We start from the raw sequence: 6,709 nt of genomic DNA on the forward strand, positions 1-6,709 counted from the left end.
GTCCTCCAGTATGTTGCGCAGGTCGGGTGTATTTTCCCGTGCCTTAGTATGCTTGACGCGGCGTCGGGGCATGGCTTGAGTGGAGGGCCAAGAGGCCTCTCTGTCACGGCCACGAGGTGGCCGGTCGGCCATGTCATGCGCTGGTGATGTAGGTGCTTCCTCCTCTAGTCGGGGTAGCAGCCTGCGCTTTGGGTAACTCTTGGAGGGGCGTTCGAGTTCATACTCTTCGGCCGCAAGGACTTCAGTCCATCTGTCAACTAGCAAATCCTGCGTTTAAAACGCTCTTGTTCGGCAAGATCCTCTGGCACGACGAACTCGTCGTCGTCGAGGCTTGCCTCGTCTTCGGAGGGAGGCGTATAATTAACGTCCTCAACCTCTTGGTCCGCCACCCTCTCGTGAGGGCTGGCTTCTCTATCCTCCTGTGCTGAATCTTGCTGGAGGGGGTGTTCTTTGGTGCTATCCGGAGTAGTATTATCTCTCGAGCCGGAATCACCGTTTTTGCTTTGGCGGGATTTAGAGCGGCGCCGCTGACGCCGACGCTTGGGCTGTTTCTTAGAGGTATCGTGCCCCGCTGTTCCATCTCCATCTCCATCCTTTGGAGTGTCCACCATATATATGTCATATGACGAGGTGGCCTTCCAGCGCCCTACAGGTGCTGGTTCTTGTTCGTCTCCTGCATCGTCGTCCATGCCATCGATGTCTTCGGAGTCGAACTCAAGCATGTCGGTTAAGTCGTCGACAGTGGCTACGAAGTGGGTGGTGGGTGGGTTTTGAATTTCTTCATCGTCCGTATCCCAACCTTGCTGACCGTAGTCCGGCCAGGGCTCTCCTGATAAAGAGAGAGACTTTAGAGAATTCAGGATGTCGCCGAAGGGCGAGTGCTGAAAGATGTCCGCGGCGGTGAACTCCATTATCGGCGCCCAATCGGATTCGATCGGCAGGGGCGTGGGGGGCTCGGAGTTCGGAGAGGAATCTGGCTCCTCGGAGTCACGGGCCATGCGGAGTGCGGGGCTGGAGTTCGGCTCGATCGCCTCTGAGATCGCAGCCCCTGAGGCAGCGTCCAACCGCTGATCCTCGATCGGCGTAGTAGGCTCCGAATCAATGGTCGGAACCGATGCGTGTGCGGCCTCCAAGGCGCTGTTCGGCGGCAGAGCTATATCATGCCCATCGAGATAGTGCAGCGCGCTTGGCTGTGGCTCGAATCCGTCGAAGATCAAGTCCCCGCGGATGTCAGCCGTGTAGTTTAGGCTTCCAAACCTGACCTGATGGCCAGGGGCGTAGCTTTCGATCTGCTCAAGGTGGCCAAGCGAATTGGCCCGTAGTGCGAAGCCGCCGAAGACGAAGATCTGTCCGGGGAGAAAAGTCTCACCCTGGACTGCATCGTTGTTGATGATCGAAGGAGCCATCGGGCCTAAAAGCGATGAAACAGAGGAACTCTCAATGAAAGCACCAATGTCGGTGTCAAAACCGGCGGATCTCGGGTAGGAGGTCCCGAACTGTGCGTCTAGGCCAGATGGTAACAGAAGGCAAGGAACACGATGTTTTACCCAGGTTCGGGCCCTCTTGATGGAGGTAAAACCCTACGTCCTGCTTGATTAATATTGATGATATGGATAGTACAAGAGTAGATCTACCACGAGATCAAGGAGGCTAAACCCTAGAAGCTAGCCTATGGTATGATTGTTGTATGATGAAGTTGTCCTACGGACTAAAACCCTCCGGTTTATATAGACACCGGGGAGGGTTAGGGTTACACAAAGTCGGTTAAAATGGTAGGAGATCTTGAATATCCGCATCGCCAAGCTTTCCTTCCACGCCAAGGAAAGTCCCATCCGAACACGGGACGAAATCTTCAATCTTGTATCTTCATAGTCCTGGAGTCCGGCTGAAGGTATAGTCCGGCTACCCGAACACCCCCTAATCCAGGACTCCCTCAGGGGCCCTTGGTACGGTTCAGACTTAACCGTTTGGCAATAATGTCGCCCATACTAAAAGTGTAATCACCATATAAACCTTGGAGCAAAATAATAATATCAGGGATACTAAGGTTTCCACGGTTTCCGCGACCAATTAAGCAACGACTAGCAAATAATGCAAAGTAGCGTAAAACAGGAAAATGTATGCTAGTGATTCGTGCATCGGAAACCTTCCTTGTTTCCCCTACAGTGATAGTATCAATAAACCCCTCCACATCATCACGATGTGGTTCTTCTATCTTGCCCTCAAAAGGGACTAAACAAATCCGACAAAAATCATAAAGTGACATCTCCTTATGCTCATCATATAAATGAAACTCCACCGTAGGTGGTGAGTTCCTAGAATGGAAATGAAAGTTTTGCACAAAGGTATTTGTGAGTAAGAGATACTGATTGCATTGGTCGTGGAGGAAAGCGGTGAGGCCTGCATTATGAGCCAATTCATGAAAATCTTCATAAATCCCGGCTGCTCTCAAGAAATCCCCGGAAGGCCATTCACACGCCCGAACCTCCGCTGTGCGAGGCAGATTATACTTAGGCTTTGGTGCCTTTTCCTTCGAGCTTTGGCTCGATGAGCCCCTCAAAAGTCTCCTCATCATTTTCTGAAAAATACTGAAATTTTTAGTAACTTCAAAATAAAAGTAAACCAAACTCAATAATATTGATAGCAACTACTCCTACAAGTGCCTAGGGCCTATATCATGCATCAAAACTACTTGGAACCATATAAATTTGACATGTAAGCTCAAGAACAGGGTCACCTAAGCAACACAAATTTGCAATGAATAAAGCACTAGAACAAAAACTAATTGGACCAATGGAGGAGTCACATACCAAGGGACAATCTCCCCAACCAGTTTTGTGAGAGGTGCTTTGAGCAAGGAGATCGAAAATGGCAGCAAAACGAGCTTGGACTCGGGTTTGAGCTGGTTATTCGTGTTTGTGGGAGGAAGATGAAGTGTATGGGTGAAAGGATAAGTGGAGGAGGGCCACCATGGGCCCACGAGGCAGGGGGCGCGCCCTAGAGGTGTGGGCGCGCCCTCCAACCTCATGGGCAGGTGGTTGACCCCCCTGGTGTGTTCTCAGTTCCATAAATCCTCAAATATTCTAGAAAAAATCATATTTAAATTTCAGGGCATTTGGAGAATTTTATTTTCGCGGTATTTTTATATTGCATGGATAATCAGATAATAGAGAGAAAAATATTTATTTTATTTTATCTCATATAAATAGCAGAAAGTAAAAGTGGGGTACACAAGGTTGTGCCTTCTAGTTTCATCCATCTCATGATCATCAAAAGGAATCCACTAACAAGGTTGATCAAGTCTTGTTAACGAACTCATTCCGAATAACATGGAACCGGAGAAATTTCGAATGACACTATGCTACCTCAACGTGGATATGCACATCCCCAATAATAAGAATATCATATTTCTTCTTGACAGTAGGAAGAGGAAATTCAAAACCTCCAAATATAATCGATGACATTTTTCCAATAGAATTGATACTATGAACTTGAGGTTGTTTCCTCGGAAAGTGTACCGTATGCTCATTACCATTAACATGAAAAGTGACATTGCCTTTAGTGCAATCAATAACAGCCCCTGCAGTATTCAAAAAGGGTCTTCCAAGAATAATAGACATACTATCGTCCTCGGGAATATCAAGAATAACAAAGTCCGTTAAAAAAGTAACATTTGCAACTACAACATGCACATCCTCACAAATACCGACAGGTATAGCAGTTGATTTATCAGCCATTTGCAAAGATATTTTAGTAGGTGTCAACTTATTCAAATCAAGTCTACGATATAAAGAGAGAGGCATAACACTAACACAGGCTCCAAGATCACATAAAGCGTTTTTAACATAGTTTCTTTTAATAGAGCATGGCATAGTGGGTACACTGGGATCTCCAAGTTTCTTTGGTATTCCACCCTTAAAAGTATAATTAGCAAGCATGGTGGAAATTTCAGCTTCCGGTATCTTTCTTTTATTTGTAATAATATCTTTCATGTACTTAGCATAAGGAGTGGTTTTGAGCATATCAGTTAATCACATACGCAAAAAGATAGGTCTAATCATTTCAGCAAAGCGCTCAAAATCTTCATCATCCTTTTTCTTGGATGGGTTGGGAGGAAAAGGCATGGGTTTCTGAACCCAAGGCTCTCTTTCTTTACCATGTTTCCTAGCAGCAAAATCTTTCTTATCATAACGTTGATTCTTTGATTGTGGGTTATCAAGATCAACAACAGGTTCAATTTCTATGTCATTATCATTACTAGGTTGAGCATCATCACACTACAAAAAAATACACTTCCGTGATGATACGTGTTTGTCACAGTAGGTCGCTTTTTTTGTCATGCATGTACATCCATGACAAATTTATGACAGAACCAAGATAGTCATACCTGTGTTGTCGTAGAAGTGTTCCATGACATTACCAAAATTATCATCATGGAAGTGTCCACTTCCATGACGATAAATCGTGCGTCACAGAAGTGCTTTCGTCAAGGGTGACCGACACGTGGCATCCACCGTAATGGAACGCCGTTAAGCTATCGGGTCGGGTTTTGGATCCGATAACCCGTTAACAGCCCCGACCAATGGGAAATTTCCACGTGTAAAATTCTTATTGGCCGGACGAAACACGTGTCAGCTCGTCAATTGGTCAAATAGGTGCCTATGATACGTCAATACGTGGCACGGCCCAATAGAGGCCCATTCCTGTGAAAAGGCCGGCCCATTTGACTTGGTCAAAAGCTGGCGGGCCGGCCCATGGAAAGCTTGTTAATGGCCTATTCGCATATAGCCCATTTACAGCCCGCTAACCCAAGGCCCGTTACGCCCTATCCGAATTAGGCCCAGTAGCGTCATCTGGGCCATCCAATATGATTCCAGCCCGTTTTCACTTCTGGCCCATGTATGGCCCATGACGTCTTTCAACCCATATGAGGCCCTATGTAACTCTTGGCCTATTAACAGCCCATGGTGAAACTGGCCCGTAATGAACAGTGTATCACTTTACACCCATTAACGGCCGTGGTGAAACTGGCCCGTAATGAACAGTGTATCACTTTATACCCATTAACGGCCCGTTATTCCGTTGGGCCATTTCCAGCCCATGTTATCTTTCGGCCTTCTCAGAGCCCATTTATTCTTGGGCTCATTTCCAGCATTCGTTTACTTACGGCCTATTACTGTCATTTTCTGCTTGTGGGCCAAATTCAGCCCATGGTTACAGTCGGCCCGTTTGTGGTTCGTTAATACGTTGGGCCGTTTTCATAGCGTCATAAAATACAGCCTATTAACGATGGCCCGTTACGGTCGGCCCATGAACGGACGATTCCAACTCTAGACCGTTTACGGCCATAATGCGGCCTGTTATTGGCCCATCTTTGGCCAATCGATCATACGGCCCGTATAAGGCCCATTGATGATACGACCCATAGAAGGCCCAATGTTTCTACGGCCCGTAGAAGGCCTACTGTTTCTACGGCCCGTAAGCCCACTGTTTCTACGGCCCGTAGGAGGCCCAGTGTCACTACAGTAAATATTAGCCCATGGTTATTGTGGCCTAGTTTTAAAAAATAGGTTATTGCAGCCACTAGTTAACCGCGGAAAAAGAACTGCAATGACCACAAGCAAACAAATAAACAAGACAACAAGGAAATAAATAAGCAAGCAACTAACGCTAGGCTATCACGGCTATTACACATATTACAGGCATCAAAGTTCGCCACCAGTGCAAATATAGGGAACAAAGCAGCATATCATATACACTGGCCGTCAAAATTGGCCACCAGTGCAAATAAACGCGGCAGCAAAACAGGAGCATAACTGAAACAACTTCAGAAGAGCTCAAGAAACATTATCCTGGGTATCCACCATGCTGGCAATAAGCTTAGCAAGCTGATTAGCTTTGTCCTATTTGGCGCTAAAATCCTCCAACGCGTGCTGTTGCACCAGAAAGTATGCATCTGAATGATCCAGGGACTTCCGCAGTCCTTCCGCTTCTTGTCGCAGCACAGCTGATTGATGTCTTTCAGCTTGTAGTTGAGACTCAACAAACCGAACTGATTCAGACAGTGAGTTTGAATAGCTTGTGCAAGCGGTAGTGGCCAGTAACTCCAACACTAAACCAAGACAGGATGTGTCACTATCCTGAACCTTATCTGCATTACTTCCTTTACCATTGCTTAATAAGGCACTCTTCCCCAATATTCTGTCAGCATTCTAAAAGAAGAAACAAGCAGACACATAACAAGTTTAGCATGTACTAGTATATGAAACTCATTTCGGTGAACCAGTTCATTAGTAAGGTGGACAGGATTAAACTACCAAGTCATCTATTGCCAAGTACTAGTACATAATAAAAGCATCAAACAAACATATATCTATGTCCTATGGTAGCAATGGAATCTTAAATTAGAACAGTTGTTCTTCAGGTTTAGGCACTTGTTCTACATGAACAGAGTACAGTAAGACGCAAGAATATAATACTTAAAAATAGGAAATGAGCTCATAGACCTTACCACATTCTTGGTTCGGGACCAGTACAGAACAAGGCGTTCCTAGGCATCGTCCAGTAAATGTGTTTCAGGAGAACGTAAGGGAATTTGATGAGTTTCTTTGCCGGTGAAGTACGTTTTCTTCAGGTAACTCCGATACTGCCACCAAGAATTCTTGAAGATAGCAGAGGTATTAGCACAGGTTACCTCATCCTGAGTTTC

Source organism: Triticum urartu, chromosome 1 (assembly GCF_003073215.2).
Source record: "Triticum urartu cultivar G1812 chromosome 1, Tu2.1, whole genome shotgun sequence".
Classification (NCBI taxonomy): Eukaryota; Viridiplantae; Streptophyta; class Magnoliopsida; order Poales; family Poaceae; genus Triticum; species Triticum urartu.